The 22,009-nt window shown below is 37.1% G+C and overlaps 1 protein-coding gene across 1 annotated transcript in view; it reads right to left on the bottom strand.

Annotated features, from left to right (window-relative positions):
* Positions 1-22,009, bottom strand: part of ANO4 (anoctamin 4) — a 221,767-nt gene that overhangs the window by 190,479 nt on the left and 9,279 nt on the right. The gene's annotated exons all lie outside the window — the stretch shown is intronic.

Raw genomic sequence — 22,009 nt, 5'->3', positions numbered from 1 at the left:
GCTCTGATATGCTGTTTTCTACATCTGGGCAATAGTACAAATGCAGGAAAAGTTTGGAGGTTTGAATCCCAGCATTATTTGACTTTGCAATTTATTACCCAGTAGCTTCCATATATAAACACACATTAAACTCCTTCCTCTTCAAAGGTTTCTCTTTGGAAGAGAAAGAAATCTGTCAGAGATTTTACAGCACAGATCCATTGCTGTGAACTGCCTTGTAAAAGCCAGCTCTGTTTTTGACATGACGTCACGAAACCCTGAGAGCAGCAGATACCCCCAAAATATATAACCAAGTTCTCCTCCAGCAACCCCCTCAAATGACAACAGCATTAGATGTTTGTGCTGTTACCTACCATGCCATTGGACATTTTATAAACAAACACAGACAGACCTCAACCTAGTTTGCAATAGGGATGCAAAGCATTCTATGGCATTTTACCCAACAAACCAATCAGAAAACTGATGCAGTCAATATTAAAGCTGCCAAGCACTGCAACTTCCAGAGAATGCTCCTGCTTCTAAAATATAAATGCTTTCATTTGACTATGGGGAAAAACTCTGCTGGTCCTACTGCACAATGCCATCCACAGCGGAGCAGACAAATACAGCATGCAGTTTGCATTTAATTAAAACAGATGCTCTGCTGGTAGACACACAAGGTTAGATGTTCACCTTTTAAAAATGTGTTTAAAATGGCCAATCCCAGATTTCTGCCATATCACAAGATAAACACGAATATCGACCAGCTGATATTCACATTTCAGAAGGTGAAAAGGCTTCTGTAGTTAACAGGGGGAATGAGGGAAAAATGAACCTCAAAGCATTCCCAGCAGTATAGTGTCTCATACTTGTAAAATACACCATGCAACAACAACACAAACCTACTGAGGAATGGATTGGGGCATAAAACAAATAAATAAATAAAAATCAGAGGTTCTACAGCCTAAAGTCTAAGCTAACAGTCTGAAGTCCAACTTAATACAGCAGGTCAGTTCTGAAATGTTTAAAAGTGGGAATATAATGAAGGAGGATACAAATTCCATGACTAGACGGCAGTGATTGCCACAGAAGAATACCAGGTTGACATACCAGATAGGTCATAACCAAGATTTAAAATAAAATAAAACAGAAAAAGATAAAGTTTGTATGAGAAATAGAAGGCACTGGTGAAGGACAGCTCCTCAAGAAAACAAATAAGAGGGGAAATGACCATATACAAAGATGCACATAGGAAGATACACGTAACAACCAAATTAAAAAGTTATCCAATATAGGATGTATAGGATGAAGAACCATAAAAAGCAGGAAGCAGCACAAGAAAATAAATTTAAACCCAGCAGAGGATTTTCAAAACATATTGCAATGCTAGCAGAAAGGTTACTATTTGACACACCACATGTTTGGTAAAGTAGGTGAGTTATTGTTTCAGAAAAGTGTCAGGAAACTGAGGCCTTCAAAAAGTGTCTCAAGACACCCACTACAGAAGAAAGCCTATTCACATCCACCCCTAAGGTCATGTTTTAATATTCATTCCACAGCCAAAAAATAACGCTTTTTCCCCCATTTTATATAGACAAAGCCTTGAACTAGGCAATACACAGAGGAAAAATCAGAGACAAATCCTTTGTAAACAAAGCTCTCAATTCCGTTTTTCTCCTGTAAAGATGCATACAGAACCAAACATTGGCACTCCAGCTCTGGAGAGAAGAAAGCAAGGTCATGGGCAGAATTTAGTGGACAATGCTATGAACATTTTCCAATGAGTCTTTTAACAAATAAACTTGGATTTAATCTTTGTGAAAGGAAAGGATTGCAGGGTCTTTCCCCAACTTTTCCCATGTAAATATGTGATGTGCCAGAAGAAGCTGCCCACAGAAGCAAGAAGAGCTGCCATGATGTCATCCAGATGCTCTCTGGTGACAGCTATAACAACCCAAAAGGCATGTAGAAAGGCTAATAGGACAATTAATTGAAGATTTCAGCTAAGAGCAAAGGATTCAACACTCAGGTAATTTAGGTTTAAGTTCCTTCTGAGGCCACCTTCAAGAATCTGGAAGAAGTCTCAGATAGATATTCATAGTGGATTTAGTGCAGAATCCATATTTCTGGTGAACAAAAGATCCCAATTTCTTTGCACCCTTTTATTATAGCTGAGGGAATGAGAGTAAATTCTTTTGGAAACCTGATTTTTCCTCTCCCCCTTCATTTGCAGATGGCCCTCTTCATACTCCTCAGGAACTGTGGTCAGTGAGGCCATAACAGTGGCCAAGAACACTGGCAACCTGCCTAAAAGTTATCTTTCAAACCATTTCAGGTATAGGGAGTAAAGGGGGGAAAAACACATATATGTCCACAGAAAGAAGATAATTAATGCTCTCTTCTCTTCCAGTAGAACAATGCCACCTGAAAAAAACATAATGAAACTAGCTGTTTTTCTACATCTAGTTAAAGGAGCAAACAAAATAAAAAATAAAAAAAAAAAATAAAAAGTTGTCATTTTTTGTTCGATTGTTTGTTTTTGTGAAAGAAAGTGAAGGGTGTGATGTCAATCAAAACTGAAGTTTGTTTTATCCTACCTATGTACATGTTTGTCCAGAAAGCAAAACAAACTCAGGACTGAGTGGTTCAGAGCCGTTCTTTCTATTCCTCCTCAACATACGTAACAACAGTTCCAACCAACATTTCTGAACCGGAAGGTAAAGGTGATACCCAGGATTTAATAAAGCTCCAATCTCACTGCTGGAGCCTCTACTGATCCACCAGCTGCTCAAAATGAAAAATTTTGGAAGGCAGAGGGGTGATGGACTCTGCCAGCATGCAAGTCCTAGCTTTGCAGTGCCCTTCAACAGCTGACTGTGTGAATGTTGCACAGAGGAGAGGGAAGCAGCAGAACTGAGTATAAAGGAATAAAACAAATTTCAGTATTAAAATTTTCAGTGGGCAGTTTCAGTGCAATTGTTGTGTTTTCCCAAGCTGTCAGGATCACTCCTGCATGCAGAAGGTTTCCAAGCTCTGAATTAAATGAAGCAGACAGGAAAGAAATAATAATTAAGAATGTAAGAATGCGTAAAACTTTCCTCCCCTGTTTGCTAAGAGTGCTTGGGCACCTCTCCATGGGATTCAGCACAACCCTAGTGCCCTGTTTTGAGGTGCTTAACAAAAGTAAAAGAAAGCATAAAAGTTTCTGCTAATTTTGTCTTGGGTGATGGTTACTTAGGAAAATTAGTACTTGGTAATGTCCAGTTCAAACATCCCTCAACTTTTGGATTTTCCATTTTGTAACTCTTACAATCCATTAGACTGAAGTGTTTTCAGTTATCAAAACTTTAACCTCTACACTTATCACTGCACTGTGACAAAGTTTCTCCTTAGTCATCTTCTTGGTAGGTTTAAGATATTGTCTGGTCTATTAGCACGCGACACAATGGTTATCTTTTATAAGTGATCTTTTTTTTTTTTTTTTTTTTTTTTTTGAGGCAGTTCTTTTAAAACACATTACAATAAGGTATCTTTCTGCTGATTCTAAAACAATTTGCTTTGTGGTTTCTAGTTAGAGAACGATCAAGTTAATGTTGCAGCAAAGTATCTCAGGTTATGATATTTTTTCTCCTAAAGGCAAAACAGAAATAGTTATTGAATCTCTACTTTTAACATTATTATGGACTACTCTATGATTTCTACAAAAGAAATGAGACAGAGCAACATATTTTAAATAAAAATTCAATTTTTAGTATACTGTAAAATCTTTCCTGACTATAAGAGACACCATATCTATTTTCTACTGCATTGCACATTAATATTCATGGATTTCAAAGTAGCATTTTTTTAAAAAAAAAAATTTCTATTTTATATTTTCCTCAGTAAGGAAAAATATTTCTTTTACAACTGTAAGACTTCACTCTTCAAAATGTCCTTTACTTGGATAAAGTAAATGCTGTTAAATGATTTTCAGATAAATAAACAATTTCTAATTGTAAAAAAGTGACTTCCTTTTTTCAAATCTGTTAACAATGATTCAGGAAGTATCAATATCAGTCCAGGGATAAACTTTATCTATCCTTGTTTTCCAGAAAAGTGAAAACTCATAGTTCACAAGCTTTCACACATGTAATTTCACACAAGTAATTTTGTTACGTTCCTGATGTAGCATTAGGAATTTATTAAAGGAGGTTCTGAACTGCTCATGCAGATAAAAAGGAAAGAAAATTTAAAAACATGAGAGAATTCAAGAAAAGATGCTGGAAATGAAAAATCAAGATGACCACTAATATTTTCTACCTTGAATTAAAAGTAAAATAAAAAATAAAAAAATTAAATCATCCATACAGTGATTTCTGAAGTACCAAAACTACCAAAAATATCCAAATGGAAAAGAAGAGAATATTTTGTCATCTAGATTTTCATTTCCTTAACATAAATTTAAATCTAATGCAGGTGGGAAGCAGTACAAGTAACTGACAAGACTGTGTGGATAGAAAACACTGCTGCTGTGTATGCCATCTCTAATTCTAAATAAAGAGTTTGTAAGTAGTATTCTATAAGAATAAGAAAATCTGAGCTTTTCAATTATCAATCCAAAATCCGTGGAAGAAAAACAGTTCATCAAAAACAACCAAACCAAACCAACAACAACAATAACAAGAAAAAACAAACAAAACAAATAAATGTTTTAAGACATATTGCAGAAAAATCTGTAATATCCATGTCTTTATTTTAGAGACAGAGCAAAGGAAATTTATCTAGGGAATAATGGTAAACTCCCCTCACAGATTTTTTTTTTCCAGTCATATAGAATTTTCCTAGTAATTACATATCAAAATTTCTGATAGTTAGCTTCATTGTGGGAAAAGAGCGTAGCCTTGCACCCACATTTGTCAAACAAAACCATAAATTCTAACATTTAAGCATAACTATATTTGCACCTACATAAGAAGCTCTATTGCTCCACCCCCCCACCACCTGACCTACTTCCCAAAGATCAAAGCTATGGAGAGGCAGATGAGGGATACAACTTATACCAAGAATATACCATTACCTGTTTTACCATCTATAGTATCAGATTTGTTTTTTACTTCAGGACCTCAGAATAAGACTCTCTACAAATCAAGTAAGAAAATCATACATGTAATACCTCTTAAAATACAAAGTATGGGTTTTATTAATGCATTTTCAAGAAAGTTGTAACAAACAAACAAACCAACAAACAAAAAAAACCACCACAGCCATGTAGCCTGAAGCCAAAACTAGTGGGTAGAAGCAGGGAATGTAAAATTCCTACAGACAATATCAAAACACAAGTGTGACAGCACAAGAAGCAGTTCAAGCACTCCACAGATCACATGTTAATGGTACAGAATATTCTATTAATTTTTGATTTCCCTAATTTAAAAAAAATAAACTCCTAAAAATAAAGCAAACTTGTAATAGGCCACAAAAATTACATCTCTCTTTTAAACAAAGCATTTATCCTCTTATCTACAGTAAACCAAGAACAGATGGTCAGGAGATAATCCAGACCAAAAAAAAAAAAAAGGCTTTTTTTTAATGCTGAAGTTATTTTGCCATACATTTTTGTGTTTTTACTGTAAATAAATAAAAAAGTGTGCTGCTCGTTTGAAAGAAAAAAAAAAATCCAGGATGAGTCATTGGAGAGCAATGATTTAGAATACACAAAGACATAATCTCAAAAAGCCCAATCTGTATGTTAGTTCCTAGTACAGATAACCACAGTACTAAGAAGACGGGCTGTCCAATAAGAGATTACACAGAGGTCCACTTATCTTTTACTGTCAGAAGCTAGATCATCTTCCTTTCTTCCTTCCTCAAGATCCTAAAGTTGGTAGACAAGCCAAAGAGGATAGGATGCCAGCCCACCACAACATGAGGAGGCAAACACAAGAACATTACCAATTAGGAGATACACATGCAGACATGCACATGAGAGATAAGCATTTCACTTTACAATATTAACTTAGAAAGTGTTGCTGAGCATCTAAATGCTTCACACCTTCACTGCTATTTTTAAGAAATTTATGTAAAGAATCATTTAAAATAATAAAAAATGACTGAGAATGTAAGATCTCCATGAAACAACGAAGTATTTTATTGTCTTGTTTTGAAGTCTACTGTTCCATATTCAAAGATATGAAACTAATTTGAACTAACCAAATCCTAAACTAATTAAGATGATACAAGTTGGTCCTGTTTTCAGTGGAGGGCTGGAGTAACATCTTGAGATGCCTTCTAAGCTAAATTACTCAATGACACTGAAGAACTCTCTCTTAAATACAAATAAAACTGCAAAATTTATTGGTCAGTCATAACCACTGATGCATATACACACACATACACATATCACAATAAAAGGCCTGAACATCTTTAACAGCAAAAGGAAAAACAGAAATCCCAAACACAAGAGGCATTTAACGCCTCATTCCCTCCCCATAGTACTCACTGAGATTTCAGGCCCTGAAATTTATCCTGTGTTCTCCCTCCCATATGAAGGGCCTCATACTGAGAAGTTTTGCAAATTGGTTGATCAGACTCTGGAAATTGACTCCACCTAATGATGACCTTTTAAAAGCCAGCCATGCCTACTAAGGTTGGGATGAGTTCCCCCTGTTCTAGTTCTTTAAACAAAATTTAAAGGAGATCCTCTTCTACAGAAACATTTTAATTTTATCTTAGTAATGGGACTATTTATAAGTGTTCTCTTGTGATTTACGTGAGATTAATTTTTTAATGTATTTTTAATGTAAAAAAAGGAAATTCTGGAAATGTCACAATCAATAATTCTTTTGGATCTGTGTTTTACCAAAAGCAAGAGGAAATGAAAACAGAAATCCTGAAGTAGTTCCTACAGTTGGAACTATACTTCCAAATGCATCACTGTAGGCCACAGTCAAATACTGCCAGCCACTGACAAGAGTATTTCAATAAAACCTTTTAATAGCAGCTTGTATCCCCTTGTAAGAGATCTTTTATAAAGAGCTGAAAAATACTGGCTCCCCACCAAGAAATAAATTGTATACTATGCACATAAGACACAATATAATGGAAAAATGCAATAAAATGAGTATGTTTGTGATTAACTTAATAGATTGCCTGTATTTACTCATCTTTGTCTACATGTGATATGAAAATCTGTGAACCAAAATAAACAATTTTAGACTATTTTTAGACTATTGTTGATTCTTCAGCATAGAAAGTTGAAAAAGACCAGAGGCTAAAGATGTCAACACAACTCTTCTTTCAGTTTGGCAGGTAAACTGAAGAATTACTGGTGGGGCGGTGGGGTGTGGGGATTGATTCAAACCAGAGTCACCATTATTTTTACAGGTTCTTCTGACATAAGTAAAGAATCTTTTTGGGACAGTGAAAGCTATTTTGACTGAAGCAGACGGAAGTGGTTTATTTAGTTCTGGGTTTATGAAGCCCAGTATTGTTTTTTTTTTCTTCTCTTTATTCAGACAATTGTAAAAGCGAGGGAAAAAAAAAAAACATTTTGACAAGTAGTTTTCAAAATTTCAAAATGCATTTTCAGGAGAGAGATCTTAAAGGAAAATGTCTGTAGTGTAACACTGTACTTTGTATATAGACCTTCAACACCTGTCTGGTGGAAGCCAATAGGCTCAGGGCACAAAGAAGCTAAATGTGCAGTGCAGAGGGTCCTGCACTTAATCACAGTGCTGCTGCTCACACACTCAGGACAAGTAAGGGAGGTTTGGTAAGCACTGTCATGTGCCTAAAATTATAATCTGGAAAAAGAAAAGCACCCAAACTATAAATAGTCTGGGGAAAAACAAAACAACAACAACAATAAAACTCTAAATAGTTTGGGAAATTTCAATATATCCCAAATGAGATACAAAAGCAAAAAGACACTGACATTGCAATAACTCTACCTGATTAAGATTATTCACTAAATTTCTCCTGAATTCACAATTTTAGTTCCAGACCTATTTTTCCCATGCATACATCCAAATCCACTGTGTACATAAGCCTACAGTTCACAGTTTTCTTATCTTCATTGTAACTGCTGTTGTTTTTAATTAAAAAAAATAAAATAAAATAAAAATATATATATATACATAAAAACCACTCTAGAGCAGCTTCTCATTTGTAGGAAAGAGCAGAAATCAATGCAGTCTTGCACACTTGCTGCCGATGTGGAAGACATCTTATACTTCTCATGCTAAGAGCATGAGGTCCTACACAACTCAACAGAAAGAGTCAGGAAGAAAATCCAGATGTAGCCCAACAGGCCTATTGTTAGTATCTACAAAGAATTTATATTGATGTCAGGGATTCATGTTGCTTTATGTTCTAAGCAAGTTTCTTGAAAGACCAATAAATCATACATGTACACAAGGAAAGAAGATTCATGGGACATGAATATCCCTGGTGGAAAAACAAACAAACAAATAAAAAACAACACAAAACAAACAAACAAACAAACAAACTTGTATTACTTAAAGATAATAACATGTCTTTATCTATTTCCTGAACTTGCAGCTTTCTCTGCTGAAGCAGACAGAAGGCGCACTCAGTAAAGCGGTAAAGATTTCAGCTTGCCCTTTCTCCTTTCATGTACAAGAGGTCTCAGAAGCTTTTTCACATGTAGGAAGCTAACCATTGCATTATCTGATAGAGCATGACAGCAATGGCCTCCTCAACTTTACCCCATCTCCCCATATGTGCCTTCACAACGCTGTAAGAATGACGAGAATCTCTCTGCAACTTGAACAACTTGGAAACTTAAAAAAGTTGGAAAGGCTCAATATCCTAAGCCCTTTGATGCTAAACATGAGTATTCCTCAGTCAGATGCTTTTTGCCATTCTCCCTGCTTCTGGGCAAGTAACCTTCATTTGGCCAGACCATGTAAGCCCCCACAGAGCAAAACAGGTTCCTTGCCATACATTTTCTATCCACTTTAAAGGCTGGTATACCCTTTAGGCATGACAATGCAAGTAATACAACTGATGTGATAAAGAGGTTTTAAATTCATATACCTCCTTGGAATCAGGAATGAAGGTGCACATTTTAAGAAAGAAACAGAACATCTAGAAATGAGATACAGAACGGGAGAGATAAGTCAACTACCTGAATGCAATGAGAGGTACAACTTCTTTATTTCTAAAGTGCTTGTTTAATTCAACCCAGGCCATTCCATTGTTAAGGAATTTGTTAATATAGCTTTCATGTTCTGCAGCTATCTGGCCTCCATTACAGCAGGCATTTAAAACTATTTCTCATACCTAAATAAAACCAATAAAATTTCCCCTGTTATTAGGAGAAACTGTTAACTCCTGCTATTGCATGAAACTAACATTGGGTCAAAAGACTGCTGACTTTGGTGATGATTACTTTGCAAGACAGCAGTAAAGCACCATGCAAGCAGCCGTGTCCAGCTGGCACTAATGATATGTCACAATGCTCCATCTGCGACTCCCCATGCACACACTGTGAAGGGAAATCCTGTGCACAGTACAGGAGATAATTGGGCAAGAGAGACTAGAAATATAAACAAAACAAACACTTCTGGCATACAATACACTGTCAGTTCTCCAGTACCACCAAAGACCAATTAATGGCCAGTGCATACTTGGAAGTACCAGTGGCCATTTGCTCTTATATTTTTGCACCTTAAATACTATTACCATCTGATGTTAAACACAACGTGAAGACAGTCCTGAAAGCAGGATGAGATTTTTGTAGCCAGACATGCTCTGACTGTATTTTCCCATCTCACCCTGAGAAAGACTGCTTGTATTCCCCAAAACAACATTTTGACATGTTTAACACTTTCCAAAACCATAGATTCAGAAAAACAATTTTCTAACTTGCTATTTTGGCTCATCTTTATATTATCAGGTGTGGATTTGAATTGCTAGTATGGCCTTGGAAGAAGCAATTGTTTAGTTCTTCAGATTAGTGGGCATTTCCACATTAAAAGTCCATTGCAAAGTGTATGATGTAAGAAGAAAATGAAGGACTGATCACCATAAGCAGCTGAGGAACACAGAAAATAAGCCAAACAGATAATTATAGCAATTATTATTATTATTTTCTTCCACATTCCTCCCTCACATTTCATTTGCTTCATTGCCTGGGGCTAGCAAAAAGAATTTGCAAGATTTCTGGAAGCAGAACAGTTAGTCTCATAACTGTAAACTCAGAAACACATCTTGCTAAGATTAAAGACATTTGGAGTCTGTATAATTAAAGAGGACAGAAGCACCTCTGTGTTCCAATCCCAGTCAGAGTTCAACCAGTACAGCCACAAAACCACCCTGACACTGAAGCCAGGTCAGTGAGGAAGGCAGGTGGCGGATCACCACCAGGAGTCTTGCAGGGACAGCTCCCAGGCCAGGCTGTGAACCTGCAGAGGGTCCTCATTGGGTCTGATCCTAGCCCCAGCCCTGGGCAGATGTCCCAGTGTGGCCTGTCCCCAGAGAGGTGTATGGTGCCCCCAGCTGCCCTGCTGGGTAGTGGGACAGGCCCTAGCTGCAGGGCTCTGCCCTGACAGACCCATAGGAGCCCCTTTTTCATCTCTGGGCATATGAAAGGTGATTTCCCAAGGAGAGAGCTGGGTTTCAGGACATTCAGTTTTATCACAAGGTGCTCAGTGGTGCTTGAATGCATGTGATTAAATCCCTAACTTCCCTGATCATGCAGTACTTGCACAGATTTTTATTATTATTATTATTTTTAATTATCTTTTGGAACGCTATCAGCCAGTGGAAATAATATAAATATTTTGAAAGTTTAGGTTTCAATTTAATACACAACATAGGCTCTGGTGCTTGCTGGCAATGCAGCAGAGCACCCAGCTCCCCAGCTCCCTTCCTCCCTTCAGCAGGAAGATGCAGGTGTCTGCTAAGTGTCCTGCACACAACTCCTCAGCTTTGGCAGGCCTCAGCCGAGAGCTGCACCTCGCCTCTCTGCCTCTGGGTTCGTTCAATGACAATAAGGTATTTCATAACTCTGAAGATGCTTTGGGATATTTTTTTTGATAACCTGGATGTAGATGTTAAGTGCAGAAGGATATACAGAGCAGCACAACACTATGCCCTTGCATTTGGCTGTTTCACGCTAACCAAGTGCCCATGTTCTCTCCTTTGGTTGAGCTTAACCACCCTGCCCCTTGCACACATTCACATTTAACTCTGTTTTTGTTATTTCCACCTAGACAGATGTGGAAATGAGCTGACATGCGTTGCCATGGATCCATCTACAGCATGGATGCTGCAGGGCCAGAGTGTGTGCCTCCTCACAGCGCTGCCCCTCTTCCTGTGCAGAGGCGTTTCTGGGCACACCCTGCTATGAGTGCCTCCACAGCCTCCCTGCCTCTTGAGGCCAGGCATTAGGACTTGCTTGGGCAGAGGACAGCTACAGTTTTCCAAGGCACAAATCCCACTGAAGATATTCCAATGCCAGTGATGCAATGACAGCTTGTAGCACAAACTGGACCTCCAGAGTTTCTGCTGCATTGGCAACTCATGTCTCTGCTTGCCACAAACAGGGTTGTTTTTTGCAGTTACTAGGAAAGGCAATAGTGGCATCGCAGTGAAAAAGGATGAACAAAGGAATCAGGACAGAACAAATGTCTCCTCAGTGCAAAAATCAAAGGTCTTGACAGCTTGGCATGAAGGTGAAACCATTTCAGATTCTACAACACCTTTTGTCAAACACGGCATGAGGTGGCCAAGGAAAGATCAAAATGTTTCTCAGCCACCTGTCCTTGTGAGGACACACTAATCTATGCCAGCCTTTCCAGTTTCTCCTGGTAACTTGGCATCTCATAGTATCAGTCCTTAAACTGCCCTTGCAGCTTGGCATGAGTTGCCCATCCCCTCCTTTTGCACCTCCCAAGTGGCTGTCTATACATACTCACTGTAATTGGAGGCATAACATACATTAAGTTTGCCAGCTTCATTGGGATTCATTTTTAATAACAAGATTGAAAAGGTGAAAGCAGTACAAATTCATTCTGTCAGAGCCAAAGACTTGTTCATGATGACAAAGGTGCTGAAGAGAACAGAAGAACCAAAACCCGTTTTATACATTGACAGATCCTTCCCTGAGCTGACACTTGAAACTCCTGAAGCACCTCTTTTGCTGTAGGGGAAAAAAAAAAAAAAATTGTGGGGCAACTGCATCCCCTGAGAGCAGTGCCCTACAGACAGCCCACAGGCTGGGGCACCAGACCACTTCCCTGCTACTCAAGCAAAGCCTCCCTGTTCTCATTTATTCACAGTGTCTGTTGGTAACGGTGTTATCTATTTTCTTAACATACAGGAAAGCCACTCCTGGTTTCATGCCCCTTTTCAACAACTGCTCTACCATTTTCCAAGTCTCAGCCTCAAATTCTAGGATATGAAAGTGCAGGAAGTGAGACCTCTCCTGTCCCTGCAGCCTCTCTGGTCACACAGAGCCATCATACTAACATGTTTCTCCTAGTCAGATTAGCTTTTCAGGTGGTTGCACTGCTCAGGACCATCTTGCCTTTTCATATGTAGGAAACCGTCACATATGTTTGTCATACACATGCCTTATAAAATTTGCCTTTTGCAATTTGTCCTCTCATAGTGACCACACTGCAGAATAAAATCTGGATTGCAAAAGCAGCGTTACAGTTGTCCTGCTGAACAGGGTCCACAGAGAAGTTTGTTTTTTGAGGCCAAGTTCCTCAGCACACCCCTGGCCACCAGCAGAGTCCAGCACAGAGCATGTCAATGGAAAGCTGTTACTGAATAAGATGAGGGGAAAAAAGCTTTTTCTGAAGTCTGAAAGTGGAAGTCAATCATCAGAAGGCATATAGAGATTTTTAAATGCCTGAAAGTGTTTTGACAGGTACCCAACATTAAAGAATGTCAAAATTCCTTAAGAATAAATGCATTCTGAGAATGTTAAGTCCCACCTCTTGGCAAATACTTGTAGCACTGGTGAAGGACCTTTTTCTTTCTCAGTGCAGACCAAGTACTTCCTTCACTTAGACTACTAACTAAGTTTTCTTGAGTGAAACCTCCAGAAAGCCTTACACCACCAAGCTTCCCTGCAACTAGCAAAGTTGTATTCTGAGGTCATGTGCACAGGAGACTAAATGGCAGCACTGCAAAAACATCAACCAAGATATCGAGCATTCAAGCCCCAATCAAAAAGAAATACTTTATCATTAATCCTAAAGAAAAGGAAAGCACCACTTAAGTCAAAAGATTAGTCATATGCTAAAAGCACACATCAGCTAAAATGTTTTGCTAGATCATCTATGATATGACTAGAAGGACACAAGATCCATTGGCTTCTTAGCTAAGAAAATTAAGGGTCTCTGATATACCTATCTTTTAATTTGCTTAGAAAAGAAAAAGCAACTATTCTAATAACATTAAAAAACATAAGCATGAATAATTAGATATTAGTGTTTTCAGAATGGTTTACAAACACGTTTACACTGATTAATTGTTTACTTTTCCTAAGTGCTCTGCATATAAACATACTAATATACAAATTTAACCCACCTCATTAAATTAATACATTTGTCACCATCGTAGAAATTTCAGAATGTATTAAACAAATGCACTGCTGAAAGCAAGAATATCTTTACTTTGTATGGAAGAAACAGGTTGAAAGAAAGGGAGGAATTTAACAAAAAAAAAATGTTTTAAACATATGCAATAAAACCAATACAGTTGTACAGACTTGCATACAGATCTGGAGGATTCATTTTAAGCAACAATGCACAGCATCTGTAGAGTCAACTGAATGTTTATGACAGTTATTGAAACAGATATAAACATTTTTAAATGAAATATCCAAATCTGCAAGTAACCATGCATGCAAACAACTTCTAGATAACTGGCATGCTTGAGGTGAAATGCATATATGTGGTTTCACATGAAACCTAAATCACCATAAAACAACATTAAGAATAAAATACATCTAGTAAGTCTTGCAGCTTCTCCTCGGCTGCCAAAGAGAATTTTAAACAGTGCTTGAAAACACACGGGGAAAAAAAAAATAAAAAAAAATAAAAAAATCAAGCCTTTGAGACTCATAGATATTTTAAATAATCATTATACAAGGGACTATACATTGCCACTAAAAAAGATCCTACCAATAAAAATTTTTGATTACTAGCATGGAAGTAAGAAGATGGTGTCACAGTCAGATAACAGTATTAATAAGAATTCTATCATCTGGTGATGTTAGTGTATACTACACTAATGTGTTACAATTATACTAAAATAAATTTAATTGACATTGATAATGAATTTATAAATAAATAAAAAATTCTTTATTTATAGACAAATGTGTATATTACTAGTCAAGTCTACATGCGTTAGAATTTGCAGTTACAATTTTTCAAAGGTAGATTTACTATCACTTTAATATCCACAATTAGTAAGTCACTCTAAATAAGAGCAAACAGTATATTCATGGTCCAGGGACAATATCACTGAGCTTGTGAAACTACAGTTGATGGAAAGACTGTATTCTGAAACACACACCGAAACTACTTTAGTCCTGTATTGGTTCTCCTGTACATAAGCACAATAAATGAGAATTTCAGGGTCCCATTTCTGTGAAGATAACCTTAACTAATGTTATTCCAAAGTATATCTGGAGTTGTTTCACTGACACTCACCACAGTCAACCCCTAGGTTTTTAAGCAATGCCCTCTTTATTCAATCATTGATGATTTTTCTGGTTCAGTTTTTGATTATGCACTGACTGATTCATTTACCTGTGCTTAGAAAACAAAAAAACAAACAAACAAACAAACCATTAATTGCAAGTTTCAATAATATTTTAATTTAAGAAAAAAAGGAAAATTAAACTTTTTTAAAATAAAATTAAGTTAGGCAAGGACTGTATTTCCGGACTAAAGAGCCAGCAGTGTGCAGAAGTGTGTGAATGATTTTACTGAGCTCGTGGGTCTCTCTGTGTAGGATGTCTGGATATTTACAAACAAATGTAGTGCTATTACTATCAATTTTATTCACTGCTTAATTGAAATAGTTCTCCACCATGCTTTGAAACAATTGGCCTTTAATCTTAACGCATGTCCAAAGAATTAAGCATTGAATTCTTTTGGTATAACCCCCATTTGTATGATTTAACCTTACATAAAAACCTGATTTCTGCAAATCAGGGGTTATTATAGTATTATTATATGGGTTGTTATAGTATTATTATATGTTTATATTGTTTATTAAGTTACTTTACTATGATTTAAAGACAATTATTTGTATTTAGAGAAGTTTCCTCCTCTCTAACACATAATAATCAAACTATTGCACTGAAGAGGAGATAAACATTTGGAAATGTGCATGGTTATTGTAACTGGAAGTCAGTAAAAAGTATTGCCAAATATACAACCTCTCCATCAAAAGCCTTGTTTCCAAGGTGACCAGCAAATCCTCTGCTGTTTTTTTTGTTTGTTTGGTTGGTTGGTTGGTTTTGTTTTTTCAAGACTTTGGTTTCAATGACAGCCATCTCTACAGTGAGGATGCAAAATAAGCTCAAAGAAACATGCATTTTTCCCCCTCCAGTATCTAAACCAAGTGGAAGACTTGGATACCTACACAGCATTGGCATAATACATGGTGCTTTTTATCCAAAGTGATGTGATCTGATTATGAATACTTACCTATCGAACAGAGTTATTATTAGTTACTCTTTTATGGTTATGGAAAATGTTCAATGCATTTTTTTAAGTCACCTGAATTACAGTGACAAGCAGGTGAACCACTACTCAAGTTCATCAAGCTACAGCTTTGAATGGTATAGAAATATAACCTATGATTTGGTGTGTTGGGTCAGACTAGAAGCATTTCTAATCCACTTGCTGGAGCATTCCGTCCACAGTAATAGCCAGAGGCCATCATTTCCTGCTGTGTTTAGAAGTGATCTCTTCTTTCCATACCCTATTAATGAAATCTTCCTAGCCACGAAACAACCTCCATTCTAACTAGCTATAGCTTAAAACCAAGCTGAGCTCATGATTTCCTATATTTGCCAATACAGCTACTATTTTTGCTATTTCTCTATGACTTATATAGTCATCTCAACACTTGCTACTCATGATATTTAATACAAAAAATGATTTAAAAAGTGCTGTGTGAGCAGCTGAGGAAACTAGAGTTGTTTAGCCTGGAGAAAAGACGACTCAGGGGAGACCTTATTGTCCTTTGAAATTACCTTAAAGGAGGTTGTACTGAGGTAAGGATCAGGCACTTTATCCAAGTACCATGCAATAAGACAATGGGAAATGGCTTCAAGTTGCACCAGGAGAGGTCTAGGTTGGATATTATGAGAAATTTCCTTACTGAAAGGCTCATGCAGCATCGGAACAGGCTGCCAAGAGAAGTGGTTGAGTCGCCACCTCTGGTGGTCTTCAAAAAAACATGTAGATGTAGAGCTTAGGGACATAATTTAGTGGTGGACTTGCCAGTACTAGGTTGAAGGTTGGACCAGATAATACTTTGAGTTTTTTCCTCTACATGAGTAATTTTATGATTCTATGATCTTGCACAGGAGACAACACCCATCAGTGGACCAGGCAGATGCTTTTCTTTTCCTGCCGGATCAGTTATAACAATACACACAATTCCCATATTATTTCATTTTAAGAAAGTTTTTTATTTTATTTTTTACAACTAAAATTGCCACTAACCCCCTAATAACTATGAGCTTACGTAGCATTCAGAGTTTATAGTGTAGACACAGCCTATTCATCAAAGCAAATTGTATCCTCTATTCAGCTGCCCAGCTCACTCAACATGTAATTCAGATCCAGATCCTATTTTTAACAATGACTCATTTAATTTCATCCTCACTGTCTTGCTGTCTTAGTTCAAGATTATTATATAATTCAACCCAACAAAACATACAGCTAGAAATTTTTATGTTACAGTTTCATTGCTTGCTCATAATTTATAGCAAAGATGCCTTTTACTTCAGCAGAACAAAGGATGTTTACTATTGAAGGTTATAAACTATTAGCTCTACTAATAACAGAAGAGGCAATATTTTGTTTACAATCCTAAAGATCATCTAGAGGGGTCTGATTTCAGCCTCTATCAAAAACTGCCTTTGTGACCTTGCAGAATAGTTGGATAACTGCTCTACCTTTCTGTCTCTTCCTCACTTACCTACCATCTAAATAATGGCACAGTTTCATACCTCTGCCTAAGAACACAAACAAACACACACACACACAATTAACAACAGAAAAGCACCCTGAAGCTTATTTTCAGCAAACGTTTTGTGCAGCTTGTTTTTATCTTTATGTATGGAGCTGCAATGATATTCTCCTTTCCCCCACAAGCTTCTTCTCAAATATCTTATTTTTCCTCTGCAGTATTTTCATCTTAAAGACTGAAGTTTTCCAAGCATGTGAAACATGTAATTTTTGGTAACAGAGAGAAGCATCAAGGTGAAATAATTTAGAAGAAAGAAATGTGCAACTTGTGCCTCAGGTGTGTTTCCAGTTTTTATTCTTGACATACAAAAGGTGACTGGGCTTTGAGAACTTGTCATTTGCAAAGCAGCAATTACTTCTGTATCCACAGAGCAGTATCCTATATGTACATTTTCCTTCTATGCAGACAACAAGAAGTAAGTGCCCCTTTCAGGGGATTCCTGCAGCTTTATTTCTAGGTTAAAAGGGAAACAAGAGGGCAAAAGGAATCATAGGCAATGCAGAGAGCAGTTATGTAACAACAAAATAGAGGTTGCTCTATAAACACAGTAATACAAATACATGAACTTATACAGAAGGCAGCAGGGGATGTTTCTAACATGTGCTTGAGCAAGTTAGGTTAAATTTGAGTAAAAGTTTTGCTCATTCTGGATTATATTACTTTATACTGCAGCCCAAGTTGGTCTCCCCATTGATTTCAAGGGAGTTTAATCAGAGTCTTGAATTTCAAACCGAAAGTCAAAGTAAGGAGGTTCTTGCACTCTGATAAGAAGGATTCAACCACAAGTGTATCAGCAGACTTCAGAACTCTGTCTGAGGTTTTTCCCTCAAAATAAATGCTTTTCAGCCTTCTCAACCAAAAGACATTGTTTCAGCATAAATGCCATGGAAGTATGAGAACTGATCAGACAAGTACAAAGCAGCAGATAATTTACTGGACACTAGATCAGCAAGTGGCAAATAAGCCCCCTGCTTCCCTCCTCCAGCTAGAGGTTGGCAGCTGCCACAGAGCATGGTGACCCTCTGTGCCCTCAACCCTCGCCAGCTAGATCAGCAGCCTGCTGTCTCCACTGGCCCATGGACATCCATCCTGAATATAAAGGAGCCACAGGCAACACCATGGCTTTCTGGTCTTATTGCTCACAGTCTTAACCTTTTAATTTCCTGAAACTACAAGCAAAGCAAAACTTGTTGACTGTAAGCCAGGAGTTGGGAAACCACTTCTCTTGCAGAAGCCAGCATAAGAGAAAAGGTGTTATGTGGAGCTTCCTCCAGGCTGTCCCTTCCTGAGAGCTGAGCAGAGGCATGCTGAGAGCAATCAAAGACAAAAAGGAAAATAAATAAATAAATAAAAGGGGGTGTGTTTACAAATTCACAGGGCATATACATAGAGGACAAAGCTGAGAGGAAGGACAAGGAGGAGAGGAAGAGATTCTGAGAGGTATGCAATAAATATTAGGCAAAAGACTGAAGAGGGAGAAATGCAAAATGAAAGAAAAAAAATGAGCAAAGAGGAGGAATCAAAGTAGGTGAAAGTAAACAGAATTGCATATTTCAAATCTGCATAATCATCTTTTTTCAGGAAATTGATAATTCCTCTTTTAATTGGGGGACTGAGGGGAAAAAATAAAAAAATTATCTTAAGCTAAGCTTTAAAGACAGAGGAACAAAATAAATGAGGGCTTGATTGGAGCTCAATCTGCATAGTTCTTTCCATTTTAATTATATAGCTCCCGTTCTCTGTCTCAGTCTTGAACTGTAATGCCACATTTGAGTGCTTGCTACTTGAAATCTGCAAATCTGACACATCCTTTCTCTTTCAAAAGACCAAGACTTCATTACCCATATTGAACAGAAAAAAAAAAAAATCGTTAAGAATTTGTGTTTTCTTTCTAGTTTTTCCACATTAACCACTATTTTTTCTTCCGGTTCACTCTCTTCAACATGAACATCAGAGACATTAGACTTTTTTATTATTATTAGATTTCCAGCAGAAGGACAGATCAGCTACTTACAGATACAACACTTCAAGGTTTAATTGTGCAGTACTCACTAATGAGCAACAAAACAAAACACATTCTTCTGGACACAATTTCTCTGGAGATATAGTTGGGAAATGCACCATTTTGGTTCTGTAAAGTTAATAAGAACATTTTACATAAATAATAATTTTATGCTCGTCTTTTACTATACACTATTAATTTGGTTATAAAATATGCAAGATAGGTACACTTCACAAAGAAAGACACGTCATTTGCAGAAAAAAATGAGAAACAGATTGCTGCTTTGGAGAGCATCAGTAAATCTCTATTAGATTTAAAGTGCTAATTAAACACTTCCATCTTGTGCTAAGACTCCATAGTGCTAGAGCACTACAACTGAAAAAGTGGTTCAGAGACATCCTTATGTAAATACATTATTCCGGAACTATTCACAACTCCATCCTAACACTTTTTTGCTTTGGCCAGCTACCATACAAAAAAAATAAAAATAAATAAATAAATATATATATTGCCTAGATAAAAGGTATTTCCATGAAATCCGAAATTTTATGAATTCAATGTAAAATTAATTGTTTTTTTTTTTTGTATCACCTGTGGTCAATAGACATTGTTAGATGTCAGTAACTTAAATACGTCAAGCAAAAGGAATGAAAACTTGTAAATCCAAGCCAGTGTTAGCCAAGTAGAAATTTTAGAAGGAGACTCTGTATTCCAGACCCTACTGAGTTTAAGTTCACAGTAATCACCAGCAATGAGCAAATACAGATAGCATCAGTTTAAGTTTGTGCAATAATGGGCCAACTTCAGATCAGCAAAAAAGGCAGATACCCACATTCCACATAAAAAGAAAGACGTTGTAGTTAATTTCAGAAGAAAAATTAGCAGAAAAGGCTGGAGTAAATGCACTTCCAGTTCTAAAGATGCTCTCAAAAAACACTGAAGCACTGATACAGCACTACAAAAGGTATGTGTTAGCACTGTCTATGCTAAATGTCTTCAATCAACAGAGCATGATCCATGTTGGTTAGCATTTCTAAAAATATGCCTTATAAAAGGAATTATCAGCTCATTGTTCTTAAGCAAATTTGAGTTTCCCATTGCTAAGTGGGAAGAACCATTAGAAAAGCAGATAAATTGATTTCAGTGGCATAACTCTCAAGTCCAAAATTAAGCATAGTCTTAAATGCTCTGCTGGATCAGAACCAGACAGCTCAGCAGCTTCTAGACTTGAACCTGTGATAAGGTCAGAAGACAATGAAGGTTCAAAATTTTTCTTTCCTTCTGTGTAAATGTGAGTTTTTTAGAATCATCTGTGTACTTATTGTAAGCCATGAATTTTGGGAGACAATATTGCACATCTTTGAATTCTAAAATAAATTCTATTGGTAGACAGAGTCTTGAAATTGGTTAAATACACACATTCAGATATTTTAAAATATAGACTTAATGGTACTCTGTGTCCTGAGAGTCAGCAAGGATACTGATATTACCAAAATACTTGATGTTCTTTTTTAGGATCCTAATTTGTCATGCTTATTGAATGCAGTATGCTTTTTAGTCATTTCATTTTTAAACACTTCTGGTCTCATTTTACGCAGGGGAAAAAAAAGCATTCTGCATTTTAGCAACAAAAAACAGTACAGCACTGCAGGAAAGGTATTCCATTAACAAATTGCACTCCCCCTAATTTTGATAAAAGTAGTTAGTTACCATTCGTAACACAGGGAGGCTCTGCTGGCAGCCGGATGAAAAAAATGAGAAAGATAAACCTGTCCCCTGGCCACACGGGTTAATAAAAAGCGACATGATGCCTGCTGTTAGCAGACACAACAGTAATCAAAGCGGGTTGCTGTCAGTCAGGGCACCAGTTACCACCTGCCCTGCATCATTTTTGGGGGTTTGGCTGACTTCAGAGTTTCCAACTTTCTTTTTTGGAAGTAATATTTTTCCTCTTTATAAACCTCACTATCTTTATGACCATAGAGCTCCCAGACTGCTGAAAGCTATTTCTATTTCAATTCCCCTAAAGACACTGAATACCAAACAAACTTCCCCAGATGGTCCCTTGTTTGATGTAAGCATACAGAGTATAAACAAAGAAGCAGAAGCAGGCAGGACCACTGCAGGCAGAGCAGATATTACCATTGGCATCAACTCATGAAAGAGCAGGTAGTATCTGGATCTTCAGGTGAGTATTCTAACCAGAATCCCCATGCGTCTAATCAGAAACATGTATTTTCTTTTTACTTCTAAATTTTGTAATTTCATCATTCTCTTTGCAGCTGAAAGACAAACAAAAACAAGGCACAACTTCAAAAGAAATAACCATCACCTTTCCAATTCCTTTCTTTCTGTCTTCCTCTTTTCCTGTGATATACAGTTTGTATTCAGACTCCATAACAAGAATCAACACATAACTACAAACTTCAGACCAAACTGAGCCACTGACTTGACAGGATAACAAGCACCGAGTTCCCCATTGAACGGTTATGCCAAGGCCAACACATTGCTCTGTTGCTCTCATAATGCTTCCAGCTGTGATAAGGAGTGTCAGCACCATCTCGTGGCTTTCACCTTTGTACACAGTCCCAAGAAGCCAGACAGTTTATGAGACCTTCAAATTAAGATTTGCAACTGGAACCCATGAACTTCTGAGTACTAACACCAGCAGCTGTGTCCCTGGGGTCACTTAACAGATTCATCAAACTCAGAAAGCTGCTGATCAGGATAAATGAACATATCAGATGCCTGTTTTTTGTAATAGTTATCTCCCAAACTTAAAAATCAGTAAATAATTAA

Source organism: Aythya ferina (assembly GCF_964211825.1).
Source record: "Aythya ferina genome assembly, chromosome: 1".
In the NCBI taxonomy this organism is placed as follows: domain Eukaryota; kingdom Metazoa; phylum Chordata; class Aves; order Anseriformes; family Anatidae; genus Aythya; species Aythya ferina.
This window is presented reverse-complemented; position numbering and strand designations above follow the sequence as displayed.